This window comes from Bos grunniens, chromosome 7 (genome assembly GCF_055505025.1).
Source record: "Bos grunniens cultivar Pamir isolate PY7600 chromosome 7, Bosgru_T2T1.0, whole genome shotgun sequence".
NCBI lineage: Eukaryota > Metazoa > Chordata > Mammalia > Artiodactyla > Bovidae > Bos > Bos grunniens.
Genome location: NC_141171.1, coordinates 21,012,326 through 21,036,087, shown reverse-complemented (window position 1 = coordinate 21,036,087; position 23,762 = coordinate 21,012,326). Strand labels below are relative to the sequence as shown.

The 23,762-nt window shown below is 50.9% G+C and overlaps 1 protein-coding gene across 5 annotated transcripts in view; it reads right to left on the bottom strand.

Moving 5' to 3' along the window:
- GNG7 (G protein subunit gamma 7) overlaps positions 1-23,762 on the bottom strand; it is a 138,356-nt gene that overhangs the window by 89,015 nt on the left and 25,579 nt on the right. For 4 of the 5 annotated variants that reach the window (XM_086410282.1, XM_086410278.1, XM_086410281.1 and 1 more), the window contains one exon: positions 6,222-6,282. The gene's annotated coding sequence lies outside the window, so the exon portion shown is untranslated. Of the gene's footprint in view, positions 1-6,221; positions 6,283-21,142; positions 21,252-23,762 lie in introns of all 5 variants that reach the window. The other variant, XM_086410280.1, reaches the window with a different exon arrangement.

Below are 23,762 nucleotides of genomic sequence, written 5' to 3'. Positions count from 1 at the left end.
TACAAGAAGCTAGCAATAGCTAGCCAGTACCCTCCTCGTGTGATAGCAGAGCAGAGAGCCTGGGATTTCACAATCACTGTCACATTTAGTCACACACAGGGGATGCTCCACTGGCTCAAGAAATTCCAAGGGCTTTGAGAGCTGGGAGCTAGGAACCATGGCTGAAATTCAAAATATGTATTTAATATTAATATAAGTCCCAAGACCACACTCCCCAAAGGCTCCACCTTCAATTCCCACCACACTGGGGGTAGGTTTTAACATTTGAATTTGGGGGGATACCAGTGGCAATTAGAAACAAGCTCCTGATACCCCAGTTCCCTGTCATCCTGTATTTGGTGTGCCTGTTGAAGCCCCCACCCCACCTTCAGCCCCCAAGAACCCTCCCTCTGCCCCCAGCTTTTGAGCTCATCCCAGCCTGGCCCTCCCCAGGTCATGCCTCAGTCCTCCGTTACACATACCCACCGTGTACACTGTACTGGGAGCTTCTGCACCCAGACGCATGTGTTTTAGCCAGCTGGGCCTGGCACACAGGTGTCTGCTGACTCAACAAATGAAGTCAGAGCGGAGGGAACAAAAGGAAGAACCACATCCTCAGTGTGCACCGGCTGAGATGAATTCAGGTCTGTGCACTGTGGCGGGGGGTGGGAATGGGCCCTGAGGTGTAGGGGCTCCTTCTACCCACCACAAATGAGCCCCTTTTCAGCTTCCCCGTGGCTCCCTGTCCCCCTGCCCCCACCTTACCATACGTGACTGTCATCCCATGCGTGTTCTGAGTCAAAGGAGGCCTTGAATCTGACTACCGATGACCGCGTGTGCATCACCCCTGCTCTGAGGGAGGCTGACCAGTCAAGCTATTGCCTAGCAACGTGCCCGCCTGGGGATGCGTGGGTCTCTGAGCCATGGCTGCTGCCTGGGCTGGGACAGTTCTCACTGCCCCACAGGTGGAAGCCTGGCTCTCCGGTATCAGATGGGAGCCTCTCTGGGCCTCAGTGTTCAAGCTGGTTCAATTGGGTGGCAGCACTAACCAGTGTGTGAGGGGATTCGCCTGCAGCATGCGGAATAATGGGGCCAGGGTGGGAGCCGGTGTGATAACATACATAGAGCACAAAGAAAGTGATGCTGGTTCATCCTGGGAACAAGAATCTTGGGAAGCAGGGTCTCCACTCCCCACTCCGGCTGGGCGCTGCTGACACAGGCTGGGACATTCTCTGTGGGGCCGTCCTGAGCACTGTGGGGGGTGGAACACACCCCTAGGCCCCCCACCCACTGTATGCCAGGGCCCCCTCCAGTCATGACAACCACAGACGTCCCCAGACATTGCCCAGTGTTCCTTGGGGGCAGGATCACAAGGGTGAGACCCTTCTGGAGGGGGTCGAGGTCACGTCTGAGCAGCTCCTGCTGCCATGGGAAGCACCCTAGGGCCTGCTCTCCCCAAGATTCCAGAATCAGAGCCATGGGATACAGGGGTGGGGGTGGTTTTGGGTCCTGTGTGCTGCGGAGGGGGGGTGCCCTTGGTGGGTTTCTGGGCGGGGACCCAGTAATTACATATGTATTGTGAGGCTGCGGCAGCAGCCATGACCTTCTGCAAGAACGTTTTAAGGTTTCAACTGTCTATCTTGGCAGCTCTTTCAGGAGAACAGCTTGTCCGCGGAGAGAACTGATAAATGTGGGCATTTCAACACACATCTGAAGCGGGGGACCAACCAGGAGGAAGAAACGGTCTCTGACGCGGCGCGCCGGGTTGGAGTTTGTCCCTCACACGAGGGCCACCCTCTCGAGATAAAGAATCCGGGAGGCGCTTTCAGCTGAAATGTTCACAAACTCCCAGAGAACAGGGGCTATCAGGAAAACACCCGCTGCTGGGAGGTCACTGAGCTCTGCCTCAGGCGGGAGGGCTGGTGGAAAGCTGGAAAAATCGTTCTCAGCTAAGAATCATCACCCCGGTCTGTGCAAAATACACTCATTTCCATCTGAGCCCCCTTTCAGGAGCTCAGTGGCTGCCGGGGACTCGCGGCTACCCTATTGGAAAGCCCAGCTCTGGCTAAAAGGGCGGTGGCACCTCCATAAGGAAAGCCAGCGCCATGAAGGCCCATGCTCTCATCCTTCCACGAGGCGGGAGCCAACCAGCTATGGTCCCTGTCCCCCACCCCCCCACCTACCCTCTGCCAGAGCTTCCAAACTTATGGGAATATCCATCCGGTTTCCGGAGGGGGCAACCACATCCAGAGACATTATGAGAGGAACCAGTGAGGCAGGGGGCCTGCCGCCATGGGACACTGGGTGATGCCTGGGGACATCTGTGTGGGCTCAGTTGTCAAAACTGAGGGCTCCTGGCATCATGTGGTTGGAGGCATGGAGGCTGCTCCACCCTCCCCCCACAGTACCCAGGATGCCCACCTCACCCCACAGGGTGACCCAGCCCGATGTCAGCAGTGTTGGATGTAAGGGACTCCGAATGGGTGCACAATTCTCACTAGAACATCCACCGTGCACACTGGAATCCCCTGGAGCCTGGCCTGGCAGACACTCAGAAACCCTTGCTGAGGGGATGGAGAACGTTTTGGGGAGGGTCACCGCATCTGGCCAGGCCGAGCAGTCACTGCCCAGGTGACACACACCCAAGGTTACCTCAGGAGACACTGGGCAGATTCCATAGCCAGGAGACCTGAGGTGGCTTTGAGGGTCTCTGGCATTTAGGTGAGTCCCAAAGGAGGTGCTTCAAGAGACCAGCCTGGGGAGAAGCCCTTCACCCTTGCTGCTGCCCAGGGTCAGAGCCACTGGCTGGTTCCAGGCGACAGAGGGGGAGTCCCAGAAGCAAGATCCAGTCATCCCAGTAGGGCTGCCCACCCCCAGCTCTGGCCTTCCGTTCTCTGGTCCCAGCTCTGCTCTGGCCACCGGAGTGTGCCAGGGTTGGGAGAGTTGGGGGGTGCAGGGATCTGAGCTCTCCAAGGTCACAGAGTCTGTGCTTTCTACCTTCCTCTTACATCCAATGAACTCGCAGAGGCTCCAGGTCTGTGAGGTGAAGGCCCCCAGGAAAGAGTGCCAGTGGACTCTGGGTGCTGAACCAGAATGTCCTGGAACATGTAGACAGGGGGTCACAGGGCTCCACGAGGGCCGAGGGGTTGACTGAAGAAGCTGGGCGCTCACTTGCACCCCTGCACCCTCTTCACATCCATCCCTGCTAGTTGCGCTGGAGACCTCATGGACCTTCACTGCCCCCTAGTGGCCATCAGTGGGAATCCCAGCACTCTGGGGATTGCCCCAGCCCCAGACCCCTCCTCTGGAGCCCCAGACGCCAGGTCCCACTTTTAGCCCTGGCGTCTGCATACATTCAGCACACTGGATCAAGGTGCTGTCACCAGGATGGACAGTGTGGCCCTTGCTCGGTGACACTCTGTCTCCCCTGGACAGGCAGTGGCCCAGAAATGGGAGAGTCCATACTGTAGGGACCTCGGATGTGAGGGGCCTGACAAACAGGAAGTGCTCCGAGTCACTATGAAACTAACAAGCAATCGGGAAAAACCTTGATTCCCCCCACTTGTAGGACAGCAGGATCCCTTGGAACAGGGAACCACTGCAAGGCTAGCCATGTGTACCAGCTCAGGAGTGTTTTCTGTCTTTCCCAGCAGTGTTCACCAGGCACTGATGACCAGGCAGCTGGTCACCCTCGGCCATTGTGGGCACTGTGGTGTGTGGAGCAACCTTCCTAGCCAAGGCAAACAGCCACCTGCTCGTTGCCAGGAGCACCCCCCCAGTGTGAAACCTCAGATGTCCCCCAACATGGACCTGTGTCCCCTGAGATGGGAGCAGGGGGTCAGAATCACCCCCCTAGGTGAGACCTCCTAGCACAGCTGAATTTCAAATGGCTCAAGGACTGAAGTGCAGAATACATCATCCAAAACAAAATGCAGGTGGATTGTGTTTTTATAATCTTGACGTGTTAGACAACCACACAAAATAAAGAAGACAGGTTTGTGCAAAGTTTCAGATCCCCATTGACAATATGCACTGTGAGCAGAGTGCAGAAACACTCTCCACAAAACACTTGCAGTGGACCATGTCCAGACAGAGAAATAGGGAGAATTTAAACATCACCAGGGCTTCCCTGGTGGCTCAGTCGATAAAGAATCCTCCTGCAACGAGGGAGACCTGGGTTTGATTCCTGGGTTGAGAAGATCCCCTGGAGGAGGGCATAGCAACCCACTCCAGTATTCTTGCTCTCCAAGCAAGAATCCCCATGGACAGAGAAGCCTGGTGGGCTGCAGTCCATGGGGTCGCAAAGAGTTGGACACAACTGAGTGACTAAACACAGCACAGGACAGAAACCCTAACAGAAAGGATGCATCCGGGCCATTTGCCTTAGAGAAACAACTGAGCTCGTAAAAAGGAGGCCTGGACACAGCAACTAAAATGGTCCTGGCTTGTTGGCTTGGCCAGGACATAAAGCTGCACTTGAGAGGGCGGTGAGACACATCCTGGGATGGAAAATGGTGCATTTCTTTGTGGCTAAAGGTCAAAACAAAAATAAGAACACCCCGACTGAAAGTCATAGGCAAGGCAAACTTACTTCCAGGAACTCACCCCAAACAACAACCAACCAAGGATGAACAAAGTTTGCACAAGGACAAACAAAGTTTGCATCGCAGAACATAGCAAAGAGAAAACTCTTCTTATCCGAAGTCCCTTCAGTGAATGGAATTCAGAGAGGTCTGGGAGGATGCTCACTGAGGTGTGAGCAGTGGTCCCCGCTGGGTGTGGGGTCTGGGGTATCTTGTCTCTCCTTTGTCCATTCAGTTTCTCTTTACAATCAGTTGGTCAGACATTAACATGTTGGAGAAGGGTTGAGTGGGGCTCACTCATCATGCTGTGATGACACATACAGTCTATGTGACCTCGCCCGGCTCCACGTGGTTCTCCAAACCCCCCTCCTGCTTGGTGACTTTGTGACACAGAGTTAACACTGAACCTGTTTGGGACCTTCAAGGAGCATAAACAAGCCAGATGGACCACAGGGCTCCAATCTCAGTCCTGGTCTCTGTCTGTGGGGACAGCGTCCCTCCCGGGCTGAGATAAAATATATATTTTAGCTTCACTGAGGTTCGCTTTACACATCATACAATCAGCTGGTTGGCAGTACACAACTCGAAGCTTCTTAGTCAGTTCACCAAGCTGCTTGACGCCCCAGCCCCACAGTTCTGGGCCGTCCCCTCAGCACTGTAAGATGTGTCTGGGCCCAAACACAGTTCACCCCCATTCCCCCCAACCCCTGGCAAGCCCAAGTCACCTTTCCGTTCCAACACACTTACATTTTGTGCTGACTTCATCTAAATGGAATTATACGATGTGCTGTCTTTGGGATCTGCCTTCTTGTCTAAAGGCAGATCTTGTCTAACGCTTATTTTACACACACATGCACTAGATGAAAATAAGTGTTATAAAGACATCAGATCTCCCTCGAATTTATTGCTAAATGGAACACAATCTGAATCAAAGATCCATCAGAACTTTTGATAGAAACTGGAAGCTGATTCTAAAGACAGCTGTCCCCGCCAGACACTTAGAGTCAAGGGACTGGGCGGGGCACTACCGGATGCCATGGAGCCACCTTATTCATCCCCATGCTGTTTCCTCTTCCTACGTCACAAAAGCCACTCAAAGTCCTCTTGGGAATAAAACCAGAGACAAGCAAATGCATAACAGTTGAGAGATCAGGACTGAGCTGTATTTTGCTCCTGACTTAATTCTTCCTGAGGCCTCTGGCACATTTCCCAATCTGCTGTCCCACCAGGGGAGCGATAGGGTTGAGATATTTGTTCAGTCCCATGAACGGGCTCTGCTCTGAGTGAACAGCATTGATGGGTCACCCTCCACGCACATGGGAAACGGGATGAAGCGCCGCAGACCCTAATCAAGCCTTTCGAGGAGGAAGCTAAGAGCTGGGAAGCAGGTGCCACTGTGGCCATGTGCCCATCCTGGGTGCACTAGAACCTGACCTGTCAGCCCCATGTCCCCCCAACCCCGGAGCCTGGATGGAAGACATTCCCTGTGGCTCCCATAGGCTCTTGGCAGGTGAGACAAACCCCCAGAAGTGAGCAAAGCTAAGAAGATGCAGGTGTGCACGGCGAGGTCGCCTCTTAACTCATCCTGGCTCCAAACAGCCAGCCAAACACCTGAGTGAACTCTAAACATAGAGAAAAGAAAAACCTCGTGACACCAACCTGTGCTTCTTAAGTCCTGGCCGTCTTCAGCGACGAGGTTCAGAAACCCAGTGTCCGCTCCCTGGAAGAAAAACGAACAGTGTTAGCTGGGTCTGATTTGGCCTGAACTGCCACATGGGTCAGCAGTACTATGATGAGATAGAAAAATCCTTTGGCTGGGGGTGGGGAGTGTGGAAGGGCTGCCTTCTGGTCACTCTGCCAGACATCGGGGATGGTACAGACAGGATGCTTCAGAAATGCAGAGAGATGAGAATAACGGCAATTTGCCAGAAAGGTTTGCTAGCGATCTGTGGTGGTACCCGTGATGAAGTTTCCACGTGTTCCGAAACTGAACTGGATGAAAGGACTGGATGTTCACATGACCTTTTATAGTTTATAGAAGATTTTCACCAGCATCATTGGACCCCCATGGTCTCCTGGGAGGAAGGCAAGAGAACTGAGTCAACTCCCTGCCATGGAGTACCCAGCTCATCCAGCTTTGCCTGAGGCATGTGACCAACTAAATGCAAGGTGGAATCTGAATAAAGAGTGGATCGAGGTGGCAGAAATGTATCCATGTCCACCTCTTGGTTATCACAAACACACTATGCTTATGAATGACCCAGTCATTGGGAGAAATTAGGTGATGGGTAATTTGAAATACCTCTGAAAATCTAAAATTATTCTAAAAAACTTTTTAAAAAACTTCAGTTTAAAAATTTAGGGAGGGACTTCCCTGATGGTCCAGTCAGTGGTTAGGACTTCAAGCTTCCACCGCAGGGGGTGTGGGTTTGATCCCTGGTTGAGGAAATAAAATCCCACAAGCTGCGTAGTGTGCCCCCAAAATAAATAAAGTCTTAAATACATAAAAATTTAGGGAACGCTCCTACACTGTTGGTGGAAATGTAAACTGGTACAGCCACTATGGAGAACAGTGTGGAGATTTCTCAAACAACTGAAAACAGAGCTGCCATGGATCCAAAACTCCCACTGCTGGGCACATATCTGGAGAAACTCTAGTTGGAGAAGATTCATGCACCTCAGTGTTCATAGCAGCACTGTTTACAATATCTAGGACATGGAAGCAACTTAAAAGTTCATCAGTAGATGAACTGATAAAGAAGATATGGTGTATCTGATGAAGAACATAAGATATATATATATATATACACGAAGTGTTGGTTATTCAGTTGTGTCCGACTCTTTGTTTCCCCTTGGACTGTAGCCCGCCAGGCTCCTCTATCCATGGAATTCTCCAGGCAAAAATACTGGGGTGGGTTGCCATTTCCTCTTCCAGGGGATCTTCCCCACCCAGGGGGTCAAACCTGAGTCTCCTGCATTGCAGGCAGATTCCTTACCGTCTCAGCCACCAGGGAAGCCCCAATATATATACACACACAACAAAATACTACTCAGCCATAAAAAAGAATGAAATAATGCCATTTGCAGCAACATGGATGGACCTAGAGATTATCATAGTAAGTGAAGAATCATAAAGACAAATACCATGATATCACTTATATGTAGAGTCTAAAAAATTATACAAATGAACTTATTTATAGAACACAAACAGACTCATAGACTTCAAAAACAAATTTTTGATTTGGGGAGGAGGGATAAATTCAGTTTGCAATTAACATATACAGACTACTATATATAAAATAAATAATCAACAAGGACCTACTGTATATAGTACAGGGAACTCTACTTGGTATTCTGTAACAACCTATATGGGAAAATACAAGATAGAATGGATACATGTGTATGTATAACTGAACAACCTTGCTATACATTGAAACTAACACAACACTGTACACCAACTATATCCCAATATAAAATAAAAATTAAATTTAAAACATGTAAATGCTATATTATTTTTTTTGTTTAGTTGCTGTTGTGTCCATTCTTTGCAACACCATGGACTGCAGCAGGCCAGACTTCCCTGTCTTTCACTATGTCCCAGAGCTTGCTTAAACTCATGTCCACTGAGTCAGTGATGCCAACCAATCATCTCACCCTCTGTTGCCCCCTTCTCCTCCTGCCCTCTATCTAACTGGTTGTCAATTAAAGGCCAGGATGGAGAAGCGACGTACCCACCACCACCTGCAGGTGGTGCTGCAGCCTCAGGAACGCCCTCTGGGCTCTAGAAGCAGCTCTAATAAAAACTCAGCCAGCAGCAGCATCTGCTCTACCTGGCCCAGCCCCTTAGGATTGGAGCTTCTCTGGCCACTGAGGCCAGAGGGGTGCCCTGGACAGCGTAGAGCACAGTGGGCCACAGGGATGAGAGATGACAGGGCTGGAGCAACGTCACAGACCCGAGGCCAAGACTTGCCTCAACCTTGCAGGGACCATCTGCTCGTCTGATTCTTCATTTCATTTTTGAATCAATTAAAGGCTCATGAGAAGTTGCAAAACTAGTACAGAAGGGTGCCAGGGAACACTCTTCACCAAGCTCCCTGATGGCCGCTCCTTACACAACTGGGGAACATTATCCAAACTGGAGAAAGTGACTGATAAACTAGGCACCGTTTTTTGTTTGTTTGTTTGTTTTTTAAGTCTTACTGAGATACAATTCTCATGCCACACAATTTGCTTATTCAAAATGCACAACTCAGTGGTCTTTTTGTACATTCACAAAGTTGTGTAACCATTACCACAACCAATTTTTGAATATTTTCCTTACCCCAAAAGAAGCCCTGCCCCATCAGCAGTCACTCCCCTGCTCCCCAGCCCGACAACAGGAACCCACTCTCTGCATCCATGGATCAGCTGCTCTGCACATTTCCCGTCAGTGGAATCACACCCTGTGCGTCCCTCTGTGTCTTCTTCTCTCACTGAGCATCATGTTCTCAGGGTCTGCCCACGTGGTAGTGAGTGTCGGGGCTTCTCTCTTGTGTGGCTGAGTGATGCTCCAGTGCGTGGAGGGACCCTGTGTTTACCGTCCCCTGATGGATGTTCAGGTTGTTTCTACTTCTGGGTCCTGTGAATCACACTGCTGTGAACACGGGCAGCTTATGAATCACTGCAGAGACGGCATCTTTCTCTGCCCTCACATCTACCATCTGCCAGTCTCCCTATCCCCAGCCCTTTAGCGCCAGCTGCGGGCTGTCCTCTAGCCCTTGAAGCTGGACTTGGGCAGGGAGATGAGCCCCACAGAGCCCCCCACCCTGGCTATGCTCAGCCCAGACCAGCTTAGACTAGAACAGAGAGCAGTGAGGACAAAATCCATCCCCAGGGCGCACAGACAGCAGGCTGCGAGGTGCACCGGCTGGTGCCAGGCTGTGCCCGTGACCTTCAGCGACAGAAACGCTGGGTTTTCACCTTCCCGCCAGGGTGAACTCCAAGCCCCCATGACAGGCCCCTGTGAATTGTGGAGGTGGCCATCAAGAGGATCTCCTGTAGAATCTGCACTTGTTGTTCAGTCACTAAGTTGTATCTGACTGTTTGTGACCCCATGAACTGCAGCACGCCAGGCTTCCCCGTCCCTCACTATCTCCCTGAGTTCACTCAAACTCATGTCCATCAAGACAGTGATGTCATCCAACCATCTCATCCTCTGTTGTCCCCTTTTCCTCCTGCCCTCAATTTTTCCCAGAATCAGGGTCTTTTCTAATGAGTCAGCTGTTTGCACCAAGTGACCAAAGTATTGGAGCTTCAGCTTCAGCATCAGTCCTTCCAATGAATATTCAGGGTTGATTTCCTTTAGGATTGACTGGTTTGATCTTGCTGTCCAAGGGACTCTCAAGAGTCTTCTCCAGCACCACAATTTGAAAGCATTAATTCTTTGGCACTCAGCCTTCTTTATGTTCCAACTCTCACATCCGTACATGACTACTGGATAAACCACAGCTTTGACTATATGGACTTTTGTCAACAAAGTGATATTTCTGCTTTTTAATACAATGTTAAGGTTTGTCATAGCTTTTCTTCCAAGGAGCAAGTATCTTTCAATTTTCATCTTTTAATCTGAAAAGTTGGTGGAAAATGTGACTGTGGGACCTCTCATTCAAAAATTATGACAAATTTCAAAACAATGACAGCAGAGACCTGGGGTGCAGGGGCTGTAAGAAGCCAGGCCTGCCGACCCCACATATACCCTGCCCTTGGAACTGCCGACAAGTGACTTCACTGCAAGGAAAGAGGCCAAGCTCACAACGGTGGCAATCAGGGACCCAAGAGGATAGGACGACTGCACACTCTTGTCGTGGGCGGCACTTTTTTTTTTCTGACTGCACCACATGGCTTTCGGATCTCAGTTCCCCACCAGGAATCGAACTTGTGCCTCTTGCCTTGGAAGCATGGAGTCCTAACCACTGGACCGCCAAGGTAGTCCCCTGAGTAAAACTTTTTACAACCTGTGCGCCCCACCTCATCCACATGCTTTCCTTTCTTTATTCTTTTTAAAAAATTAAGATAGAATTCACCTACTATAAAATGTCCAGTTTGATGGCTTTCAGGAGAATCACAGGTTCTGCAACCATCACGCTAATCCCAGGACACCTTTGTCGCACTCATCAGTATCACATGGTTCAAAGCTGAGGCTCCCAGGGAGACACAAGATCCTAGGCTGCAGGAGCCGAGGATGCTCTGCTTGCCATGCAGTCCATGCCACCATCACTGAGCCGGCCCATGATGGGATCTCTCTAGTTCTGGGGATTCTGCACAATCCAATTGGTGCCAAGGGCACAGTGTGAGGAGCCCGGTGGGTCTGGGGAGAGGGTGCAGGCCCCACACAGAGCTGTGTGGTGCTGGGAGAGGCCCACCCTAGGTACCACCTTCCCTGACCATCATGTGGAGGCGGATTGGAATGGTTTGGTGTCCAGGGGCAGGAGGCCTGACACGCAACGCCAAGCAGGAGTGGGATGGTCAGAGCCAGGACATAGCACCCTTGGCCTGGCTGAACCCTCATCTCACAGCACTACGGTCAGGACTCCAACATGGGCTGGGCCTCATGGGGCTAAATCCAGGCCTGGGCAGGGCTAGTCTTTCCGGAGGCTCCAGGGAAGCACAAGCTCTTGCCTTTTCCAGCTTCTAGAGGTGCCGCATCCCTGGCCCACGGCCCCTCCCTCCATCCTCACAGTCAGCAGCGCAGCACCTCCTGTCTCTCTCTGCCTCTGACTCTCCCCCTCCCTCTTATAAGGACCTTGTGATGACACTGGGCACCCCCCAGAGGATCCAGGGTTGGCCCCATCCTAGGGGCCTTAACTTCTTCCCATCTGCAGAATCCTTTTACCACGTATGGTGACACACAGGTTTTGGGGACTGGGGCACGGACATCTTTGGGGGGGCCATTATTCTGCCAACTGCACCCTGTAATACCTGACATGTGTGAATCTAGCCCTGGAACTTTGCATTTAAGAGCAGATCCCAAGAGAGTACAATGTAGCATGATATCCTATTTATAAAGCTAAAAACAACTCAACTTTCTAAAACAGATTTTTAGGAGTAAAAATCTACTCCAAGTATGCTGTTAAGGAGTACATGTAAACAAGACAGAATTAGACAAAGGACGGGAAATGTGACGCGAGCTTCCACCTCGGCTGACTTGGAGACCTGAGCCAGGTGGGTGGGCTGGGTGGGGAGGGTCTCAGGAACGGCAGAGAGCTGGCAAGGCTCTGGTTTTTGTGCTCAGTGGTGAGTTTGTGGGTGCTCACTATTAAGAACATACACACTAAAGAGGACCTACATTCAAAGGAATATTACTCACTGCTAAAGAAGAAATGAGCTATGAAGCAGGGAAAGACACTGAGGAACCTCAGATACAAGTCACCAAGTGAAAGAAGCCAGTAGAAGAGGCCACGCACTGGACTCCACTGGTGGTCCAGTGGTTAAGACTCAGTGCTTTCAGTGCAGGGGGGCTCAGGTTCAATCCCTGGTCGGGAAACTTAAGATATCACATGCCCCACAGTGCAGCCAAAAAAGTTGATTAATTCGTTAAAAGGTTGAAAAGACTATACACTGTGATTCCAACTGTGGGACATTCTGGAAAAGGCAGGACTCTGGAGACTAGAAGAATCAGTGGTTTTGGGGGTTGTGGGGAGGAGGGATAAACAGGTAGGGCCCAGAGGCAGTGAAATGACTGATAATGGATACATCTGTCCGAACCCACAGAACACACAGCCCCAAGACTAGACTCAGATGTCAACTATGGACTTTAGTTAATAGCAACATATGAGGACTTCCCTGGTGGTCCGGTGGCTAAGACTCTGTGCTCCCAACGCAGGGGGCCCAGGCTCCATCCCTGGTCAGGTAACTAGATCCCATGTGCTGCAATTAAGACTTGGTGTAGCCAAATAAATAGTAAATAAACAAATATTTTTTTAAAGTAACAATATATGGATATTGGCTCATCAAGTATAACTGAGTTACACTAATGCAGGACGGTAATAATAGAGAAAAGTGTATGTGTGGGTGTGTGTGCCCATGTGTGTGGAGGGGGTATATAGGAACTCCGTGTACTTTCTGCTTAATTTTTCTATAACCCTAAAGTACTCTAAAAATCAGCCTAGTAAAAGCTGGGTGAATTGGACTTCTCTGGTGGTCCAGTGGTTGAGAACCCACCTGCCAATGCAGGGGACCCAGGTTCCATCTCTGGTCGGGGAAGATTCCACACGGCAAGGAGCAACTAAGCCCATGAACTGCAGCTACCGAGTCTGCACGCTAGAGCTCACTAACCACAACTACGGAGCCCACGTGCTGCAACTACCAAAGCCCACACACCCTAAAGGCCACGCTGTGCAACAAGGAGCCACTGCAACGAGAAGCCCGTGCGCCACAACTAGACAGTGACCCCCGCTCGCTGCAACTAGAGACAGCCCTCGCAAAGCAATGAAGACCCAGCGCATCCAAAAGTAAATCAATAACATTTTTTAAAAAGAAGAAAAAAAAAAGTGGGATGAATTGGGAGAGTTATACTGAGAACCAGGAATTCTGAAGAGGAAAAGAAAGGAGGGAGGGAAGGAAGAGTGAGGCCATCGTAGCCCGGGTGAAGGCTCCACACACACATGACCAGCAGGTGGGTCAGGCTGTTGTGAACCAAGACCCAGACACAAGCTGGTCAGTCCTGCCAAGTGGATTTTCTACGTTTCTCCCAAGGCCCCTGCCAGTATCACAACAGGATCACACTGCCCAGATCAAGACCTCCTGGCCCCTCCAGCCTGGATTAACCTACTCCAAAGCTGTCCCCAGGCCAGGGGACCAGGGCGGACTTATGGGCGGATCAGACAAGAGCCTAATAGAATGTGCCCTGGGATTACTCCCGAATCCCATTTGGCCAGTGGAAAGCATATTCTGGCTGGTGCTGAGCCGATTTCTGCAGATTTTGAGGGCAGGAGGCAACCTCTTTCCTTCCCGCTCATTCACCATTCCCACCCTCACCATTCCCATTGCCACTCCGCCTGGAGAGATTCCATCCCTTCCACCTCCTGGCATGCAGTATCGGCCAGGCCCCTCTTCCTCCCTCTGCTCCAAGGTGCGTGCAAATGCAGAAATGAGACAGAAGAAATCTGTCCTCCACCCATTCTTTTTTAATCTCCCTCTCTCTCTTTTTTTAATATTTTGTGTATTTGGCTGGGTCTTAAGTTTCGGCATGTGGGATCTAGTTCCCCAACCTGGGGCCCCTGCATTGGATGAGTGGAGTCAGCCATGAGACCTCCAGGGAAGTCCCTCCACCCTGTTTCTGAGGCCAAAGCTTTGTGGGGAGGAGGGTAAAAGCAGCTGAAGTAAGTGGGCACAGGTGTCCCAAGTAGGCGTCCCGAAACTGCAATTCTCCCTAGATTGCCCGCGAACGGACTGTGACCCTAATTCCTGGTGAAATCACTGAGACAGTCACTCCGCAGAGCATTTCTCCTTTGGTGGCAGTGGTGCATCGTTTTTTTTTTAGGGACATTGGGCAAGTAACTTAATGCCCCCCCATCCTGATCTCCAGAGCTCCGTTCACCTGCTGTGGCAGCGTTTCCAACATCGCCAGCCTCCAGAGATTCAGCTCATGTCCTACGTGCTATCTCCTCCCACTTGCCACTCGGGATCAGTTCTCCTCCCGCTTGGGGTCAGGGCGGCTCTGCGTGATCACCTGCGGTGACAGCAGGTCACTTCTGAGATCTGTCATAAAAGACATGTGGCTTCTGCCTGCACTCAGTGAGCCAGCCACCACGGAGTGAGGAAGCGACGTCGTGGACAGGGACCATGAGGGGCACCATCCTGCAAGCGGCTCCTCTGACCCCACTGGGCCTTCAGACGAGGTGGCCCTGGGCTAACACGTGCTCCACAACCTCCCGAGGGCCCTTGAGCCAGAACCACCAAGGGAAGCTGTTTCCAAGTTTCCCACCCACAGAAACTGTGAGAAAGGGAACACTGGTGGTTTACACTAAGCTTTCAGGGACTTTCCTGGTGGTCCAGTGGCAAGGACTCTGTGCTCCCAATGCAGGGGCCCAGGTTCCACCCCTGGACAGGGAACTAGGCTCCACATACTGCAACTGAGCCCACAAGCCACAACTAGAGAGCCCATGCAGTGGAATGAAGACCCAGTACAGTCAAAATAACGAAATAAAATATAATAAAATAAAAAATAAAATAAGTCTTCAGGGTAATCTGTTACACAGCAAGAGATAACTGATACACCTGTCATCCAGGCTGATCCACCTGACAGCTCCACATTATTTTTTCTTTGTCAACCACTACAATTCTCTAATGGCAAGCAACCAACAGCACTGGATTTTTCACTTTCTGGTTTTTCCCCCATCTATAGATCTGATCATCTGGGAGACTTAAGAGACTAAAGGGACTTGGTAAATTCAACAAGGGGGGAGCAGTAGAACAATTAAGGTGAGAAAATGAAGCCTTTGGGATTCACAGATTATCAAGAGATACCATCGCCTGGTTCTGAGACCAAACGAATCCACTACTTTGATCTGCTTCCTTCTAAAGCAGGGTCTTGGGCCTTCCCTGGTGGTCCAGTGGCTAAGACTCTGTGCTTCCAATGCAGGGAGCCCCGGGTTCCATTCCTGGTCAGGGAACTAGATCCCACCTGCTTCAACTAAAGATTCTGCATACTGCAACTAACACCCTGTGCAGCCAAATAAATAAACAAAAAATAAATAAATATTTTTTAAAGTAAATAAAAAATAAAGCAGGGTCTCCCTCAGTGCTACTGATGTGGAGGCTGGTCATTCCTTGCTGGAGGTGGGGGCATCCTTCCGGGCACTGTGGTGGGTAGAACAGCCTCTCTGGCCCCACCCCTCATTCCAGGAGCCACCTGCCAATTGTAATAAGCATAGATGTCCCCAGACGTGGTCCAGAGTCCCCTGGGAGGTGAGATCACCCCCACTGAGATCCCTGCTCCAAGCACATCCCTCATGGACAGACACAGCAGGGACTCAGCATCTGGCAACAGGAAGCCCCCCTGCCTGGGGTACAGTTCCCCACTCCTGGGAACCAAGCAGGTGGGCCTGGGATGTCTGCGCCCCCTTCCCTCCCCACACGACATCCCACCAGCGCGTGGCAGGAACACCTTGCCTCGCTGGAGGCTTGATATAGACCTGCACTGCAGTTATCACCCCAGCCTTCACTCATCACCACAGCAACCATCTAAATGTGTCACCCCGAGGAGCTCTGATTGCAAATGAGGCAGGAGGAGAAGCCTGGAGTGGGGGACGGCAGCCTGAGCCTCGCCACCTGAGCTCCCAGCCCTGAGCCCTCGGAGTCTCTTGGAGAAGTGCCTGGGATGGACACACCACTCCAAAGTCTTGAGACTGACTCAGATCAGGGGCCAGCACAGTCCAGTCCAATGGGACAAAAGGGCCCGGAAGGCTGACTCAGGGGCTAAAGGTCTCCAGGAGCCCAGCAGATGTAGGGGGAGGAGGGTGCTGACCCTGGCTCTGTGTCCTGAGTCTCTCAACCCTCCTCCACCTAACACTGGGTGGGGTCTCCCCACTTTCCTATTTTTGACCAAGCTGCACAGCAAGTAGGATCTTGGTTCTCCGATCAGGGATCAAACCTGAGCCCCCTGCATTGGAAGCTCAGTGTCTTAACCACTGGACCACCAGGGAAATCTCAGCATCTCCCTGCTTTACTCTCTAATCACTGGAGCTTTGTTCTGCTAGTGCTTCCCTGGTGGCTCAGTGGTAAAGAACCCACCTGCCAATGCAGGAGACGTGGGTCCAATCCCTGGGTTGGGAAGATCCCGTGGAGAAGGAAACGGGAACCCACTCCAGTATTCTTGCCTGGGAAATCCCATGGATGGAGGAGCCTGGAGGGCTACAGTCCAAGGGGTCACATAAAAGAGCCAATCATGACTCAGTGACTAAACAACAACAACATGATGTAAGCAGGGACCAAACTCAACATTTTTCCAAATAATGAACACAGAGTCTCATACCCAGCCCTGCTGACACTGGGCGCATCATCTTCCATGCAGGGCCGTCCTGGGAGCTGTGCGGTGTGGAACAACCTCCCTGCCCCCATCCACTCAATGTCAGGAGCCCCCCAGTGTGGCAAACACAGATGTGGCCAGACATCACTAGTGTCCCCTTGGGGACAGGATCACCTGCTGAGCCAGGCATCGATTATCAGACCTCCTACCCCCTGGCACTGTCCTGTATGGAGGGACAGGCAACTGACTTGGGAAGAGGATCAATTAACAAATTAAAAAAAAATGTGTATGCACAGATTTCTTTTTCCTCTCAAAATTAAAATAGCTTCTGTCCGTCCCCCGGAAGGCGGTGGGTAGGGACAGATATTCCCGAATTTGACAGGCAGCATGGTTTCATTCTACCCCAACTTCGAAATGGACTAACTCCCCCAGGGCCTCAGTCTCCAAAGCTTCAAGGTGGGGGTGAAGGTGGCACCCCCTGAGCGGGTGGGGCTCTTGGATTAAACAAGTGAATATCTAGCAAATGGATAAATCAGTCCTAGCATATTGTTCATAGCGGATCACTTCTTTACCATTGGAACTTTTTCACAATCCTAGAACATCTAGTAACTGCTTTGTTGACAAGGCTAGGACTCAGCAGAGTGATTCTGTGAAGGACCAGGTGACAAATGTTTTTGGTCACTGTCACTACTACTGAACCCAGCCAGTCATGGACCAGTGGGCGAAGCTCTGTGCCAGTAAAGCAGGGGATGCAGGTTTGATCCTGGCTGGGGAACTAAAGTTGCATATGCTGCATGGTTCAAGAAAAAAGAAATCTGATTTTGGGAGTTCTCTGGCAGTTCAGTGGTTAAGACTCCATGCTTCCAATGCAGGGGGTGCAGGTTTGATCCCTGGTCAGGGAACTCAGATCCCACACACCTCAAGGTCCAGCCAAAAAAGAAAGAAAGAAAGAAATTGACTAACCCAGGCGACTTGGATCCAGCCCAGAGGTTGGAGGCTGGAATTTTAGACCCCGAGACTGGAAGATGGTCTGTGAGCAGATGGCACCAGGCCTCATATGGGGACACCAGTGCAAAGGGAAATGGGATCCTGGGTCCTATCAGAAAGCCCTCAGCTGCCCCTCACCCCAGGCCATCCACTACACAGAAGGTCGCCACCACAGAGACACCACTTCCCTCAGATTCAGAGAAGGGGCTGCTGCTTTCTCAATACCTTGGGAAAAATCCATGGGCCAACCTCTGTTAGCAAGTATAGAAGCTCTTTATCAACCTTGGTTGCAAAAGGCATCCTAAAGCTCTTGACCTGGTGAGCAAACTATTTTCCGATCATTCTAGACAGGGCAGTTTACCATCTGCAAAACTGCCACCGCTAACAGCCCCGAAGAACCCATCCCCAGAGGGAGAAATGGTTTCTGCAGACGGAGAGACTGAGAAAACCTCAGTGTAGATGTAGATGTGACAACTCAGTGTCCTATGGATCTGTGTGCGTCCTGGGGTAGAAAGGGGTGTCAGGGGAAAATTAAAGAAATCCAAATGAAGTGTGAACTTTAGTTAATAATGACACTATTTGCAAACCAGAAATAGAGACCCAGACGTCAAGGAGGGAAATGGGGCAGAGGGGAATGGACTGGGATGTTGGAGTTGACATATATAGATTACTATGCATGAAATAGAAACTAACGAGAACCTGCTGCTCTGCTGTGCTGTGCTCAGTCGTGTCCGACTCTTTGCCACCCCATGGACCGCACCCCACCAGGCTCCTCTGTCCATGGGATTCTCGAGGCAAGAATACTGGAGTGGGTTGCCATTTCCTTCTCCAGCAGATCTTCCTGAACCAGGGATGGAACCTGCGCCTCTTGTGCCTCCTGCATAGGTAGACAGATTCTGTGCCACCTGGGAACCTACTGTACAGCCAAGGGACCTCTACTCAATGCTCTGTGATGAATTAAATGGGAAGGAAATCCAAAAAAGAGGGAATATATGTATATATACGGCTGATTCACTTTACTGTACAGTAGAAACTAACACAACATTGGAAAGCAACTATACTCCAAAAAAAATTAAAAATAATAATGACATATCAGTGTTGGTTTCTTAATTGGGATGAACGTATCAGGTCTGATGCAAGATGTGAAGAGCAGGGGTGACAGGGTACGTGGGATCTATCTGTACTGTCTTCCCAATTTTCCTGTGAATCTAAAACGAGTCTGAAATGAAAAGTTCATCTAAGAAGAAAAAGGAGAGAGGGGAGTGACGACAATTAGCTGCTTATGCTTGAGGAGGCTTTGAAATGTGATTGAGGGAACATTAAGTTCCTGTGACAGCATCCGATAATGACAGGGTTATATAAAGCCCAGAGAAGAAAGACGCTAAAAACAGGATATGCTAATCAGCAGGGGAAGTTGGCTCCTAGGAGAGGAGTGAGGAGGGGGAGAAAAGACAGGTGGCTAAGTGGTTCCCGAGACAATCAGGGTGGACCCCGGCCCTGGGGCTGCTCCACGGGAGGAAATGTCTGGAACGTCCCAGGCGGACAGGGGCAATGAGGCACATCTGCTCAGGAGCAATGCCTGCTGAGTGCACAGCCAGAGCCTGGGCTTGGGGGAGGGTGGTGGTTTTACAGATGGAGAGCTCTGGAACGTGAGGGTAAAGCCATGGTCCAAAGACAGACAAACAGACGGGTGATGTGACATGGATCCTGGTCTTTGCAAGCTGACTTACTGGACACCTTCATCTCGACCAGGGTTTCTCCCTCTCCACCCTGCAGACATTTAGGGACAGGTCATTCCCTGTTGGGGCATCCTGGGCACTGTGGGTTTGGAGCAGCCTCCCTGAACCCTGCTCCCATGATGCCAGGAGCACTCCTAGTCCTGACGACCACAGATGTCCCAGACAGTGTCCCCCAGGGCAGGATGTCCTGAGGAGAAACACTGACCTACAATAATTTACAACAACTAACAATGTACACACAGGACCATAGGAGTGTAATTATCCTCATTCTACAGATGGGGAATCTGAGGCTCGGAGAGGCGATAAAGCCAGCCTTTGGTCACCAGGAGGAAGTCTCAGAGAACGGGTAGTCAGGAGTAGCCAATACCACGTTTAACAAGGAGAGGCCTCTGCCTGGGGAGGGGGCGGCAGTGTTGACCTGTCAGCATCTGAAGGCCAAATACAGCCCACCTCTTGTGTCTGTAAAGTTTTGTTGAAACACAGCCACATCCATTGATTTATATATCAGCTATGACATTCACATGAAATTAAAAGACGCTTGCTCCTTGGAAGGAAAGCTATGGCAAACCTAGACAGCATATTAAGAAGCAGAGACATCATTTTGCCCACAAAGGTCCATATAGTCAAAGCTATGGTTTTTCCAGTAGTTATGTATGGATGTGAGAATTGGACGATAAAGGCTGAGCACTGAAGAACTGATGCTTTTGAATTGTGGTGTTGGAGAAGACTCTTGAGAGTCCCTTGGACTGTAAGATCAGACCAGTCAATCCTAAAGGAAATCAACCCTGAATATTCACTGGAAAGACTGATGCTGAAGCTGAAGCTCCAATACTTTGGCCACCTGATGTGAAGAGCTGACTCTTTGGAAAAGACCCTGATGCTGGGAAAGATTGAGGGCAGGAGGAGAAGGGGATGACAGAGGATAAGATGGTTAGATAGCATTACTGACTCAATGGACATGAATTTGAGCAAACTCAGGGAGATGGTGAAGGACAGGGAAGCCTGGCATGCTACAGTTCATGGAATCGTAGAATCAGACACAATTTATCAACTGAACAACATATGACATTCATGCCTACAAAGGACCAGCTGGCCCTTCATAGAGTTTATTGGCTCCTTACAGAGGTCCTCCATCACCACCTCAGAGCCCTGGATGGTTTTTCCAGACTCTTGAGCGCTCACTAAAGACTTTGTTGGAGGAATAAAGACAGCAGAGACAGCCTCGCTGGCAGTGAAAGGAGTCTGGACTGGTTCTGCCTGGTTCGGGATGAGAAGGCCGGTCCCTGGACTCATCAGCTCCTCGGCCAGGAGGGGGTCTGACCCCTGCCCACCCGCCAGTCCTGCCCTGGCGGGAGGAGCACATGTCATCATAGGTGCGTGGGACTGTCGGGTTGACTGGCAACAGGCAGCATGCCAGCCCGTCACCCGAGGTGTGTGGGCTGCACTCTCATCTTGACCCTGCTCTCCCATGGGATGGAGCCAGGCCTCTGCTCTGAGCTCTGGGGTTCACGGAACCATGTTCCCCTGAGCCTGCATGGTCAGCCCTGCGGCCTCTGGAGGGTACAGTGTGCTGAGCGAGGACGAACGCAGCTGCCCCAGCTCATCTTCCCAGAGCCCCAGTGCCTCAGTGTCGCTCTGGTCCCAGTGCTGAGACCCATGGATCGTGCTGTCATCTGAAGGTCACCTCCGTCTAGGCTTTCTCCTCACCAGTACTGTGGGCGTTCAGGCCACTCTTCAGGGTAGAGCAGCCTCTCTGGCCCCCACCCATTCATCTAGGAGCACCCCCTAGTTGTGACAACCACAGATGTCCCCAGATGTCACCCAGTGTCCCCTGGGGGTGGACTCACCCTGAGTGAGACCCCTGTGGTAGGGATTTCATGGACTCCCAGGAAGTCATGCATCCCGTGACCATCTGATCTCCGAGGTCTGGTAGGCTGCTTACATTTCAATACACACCTGAGTGAGATGGAGGGGAGGTAACTCATAGATGCTGGGGGCCACCCTGGTTCACACCATCTGACCATCAGGGGTTTATTCTGGTGGCTAATATGAGCTGAGCTTCCTTCCAGGTGGCTCAGTGGTAAAGAATCCAGAGGAGTTCTTCAGGATACGCAGATTTGATCCCTGGGTTGGGAAGATCCCCTGGAGGTGGAAGTAGCAACCCATTCCAGTATTCTTGCCTGGAAAATCCCATGGACAGAAAAGTCTGGCGGGCTACAGTCCATGGGTCACAAAAAGTTGGACGTAACTTAGTAACTAAACCACCATTCTTTTAAGGTCTTTATTGAATTTGTTACAGTATTGCTTCTGTTTTATGTTCTGCTTTTTTGGCTGCAAAAACATGTGGGATCTTAGCCTTGACCAGGGATTGAACCAGTACCCCTTCCATCAAAGGCGAAGTCTCAAGCACTGGCTCACCAGGAAGGTCCTTGGCTCATTGTCACTAGTTACATCTGCAGAGACCCTAATTCCACAAGAGGCCAGATGCCCGGGTGCTGGGGGTGAGGACTGGAACATATCTTTGGGGGGAACAGAGCTCAGCTCACAACACCCCCTCTTTGGCCTTTCCCCTGCTCTCCCAGCCTTGCCCTGAACCCCAGCTCTCCTGACCCCCACATACTGTACTGACCCTCCAGCTGTGTCCTTCATGCCCATCAGAAAGCACTCCCAGGTCGCCATCTCTCCGGTGTCCCACCTGCTTCCCTGACTTCCCACCTGGAGGGCTGTGAGCTCACTGGGAACATTCCCCCGGAGGAGGAGGCGCGCTGAGCTCCATGCCCGTCCCGGGGTCACAAGTTTGAGGCAGATGGGCAGGTGACGGCAGTTCTGGTCCCTGGAGAGATGACACCTGGCTTGTTGGCAGGGGCACTGCTCCAGGCTCAGCTGTCACCACATGGGAAGTGGCCCCAATGTCATCAGCCCCTCCAAGTGTCCTGAGAAGCTGGGAGGTTTGTTTTTGTTTTTTAAATGTAAAAGCTCCCGCTTTTTTTTTTTTTTTTTGCTATGTCACTTGGCTTATGGGATCTTAGTTTCCCAAACAGGATCGAACCTGGGGCTCCTGCAGTGGAAGTGCAAAGTCTTAACCAGTAGACCACCAGAGAAGTCCAAAAGCTCCTGGTTTTTAAATGTTGGCAGTAATTCAGTAATTCTGGGAATCCCAGACTATCTTACCTGTTTGCTGAGAAACTTGTATGTGGGTCAAGAAGCAACAGTTAGAACCCTGTATGGGACAATGAATTGGCTCAAGATGGAGAAAGGAGTACAACACGGCTGTCTGCTGTCACCCTGCTTGTTTAATCTACACTCTGAGCACATCAGGAGAAATGCCGGGCTGGATGAGTTACAAGCTGGAATCAAGATAGGTGGGAGAAACATCAACAACCTCAGACATGTGGATGATATCACTCTAAGGGCAGGAAGCAAAGAGGAACTAAAGAGCCTCTTGATGAGAGTAAAGGAGAGTGAAGGAGCTGGCTTAAGATTAAATATTAAAAAACTACGATCATGGCATCTGCCCCCATTACTGCATGGCAAATAGAAGGGGAAAAGGTGGAAGTAGTGACAGATTTCCTCTTCTTAGGCTCCAAAATCAATGCAGATGGTGACCGCAGCCATGAAATCAGAAGACGACAGCTTCTTGTCAGGAAAGCTATGACAAACCTAGACAATGTGTTGAAAAACAGAGACACTGCTCTGCTGACAAAGGTTCATATAGTCAAGGCTATATGGTCTTCCCAGCGGTCACGTACAGTTATGACAGCTGGACTGTAAAGAAGGCAGAATGCCAAAGAACTGATGCTTTCAAACTGTGGTGCTGGAGGACTCCTGAAAGTCCCTTGGACGGCAAGGAGATCAAACCAGTCAATCTTACGGGAGATCAACCCTGAATATTCACTGGAAGGACTGATGCTGAAGTTGAAGTTCCAGTATTTTTGGTCATCTGATGTGAACAGACGACTCATTGGAAAAGTCCCTGATGCTGAAAAAGATTGAGGGCAGAAGGAGAAGAGGGCGTCAGAGGATGAGACGGATGGACGGCATCACCGAAGCAATGGACATGGACTTGGGCAAACTCTGGGTGAGGGACCAGGAGGCCTGGCGTGCTGCAGTCCATGGGGTCTCAAAAGTCAGACATGACTGGGTGAGTGAACAACAATAATTCAATGTCTCAAACCACTGGGGCACTTCCCCTGTGGCACAGTGGATGGGAATCCGCCTGCCAGTGCAGGGGACATGGGCTTGATTCCTCAGGAAGACCCCACATGCAAAGGAGCAACTAAGCCCGAGCACCACAACCGCTGAGACCACACGCCACAACTACTGAAGCCTGTGTGCCTGGAGCCTGTGCTCTGCAAAAGGAAAACTAGAGCAGTGAAGGCCCAGGCACCGGAACTAGAGGGAGCCCCTGCTACAACTAGGAAAAAGCCTGCACACCGACAAAGACTCAGCACAGCCAAAAAATACACG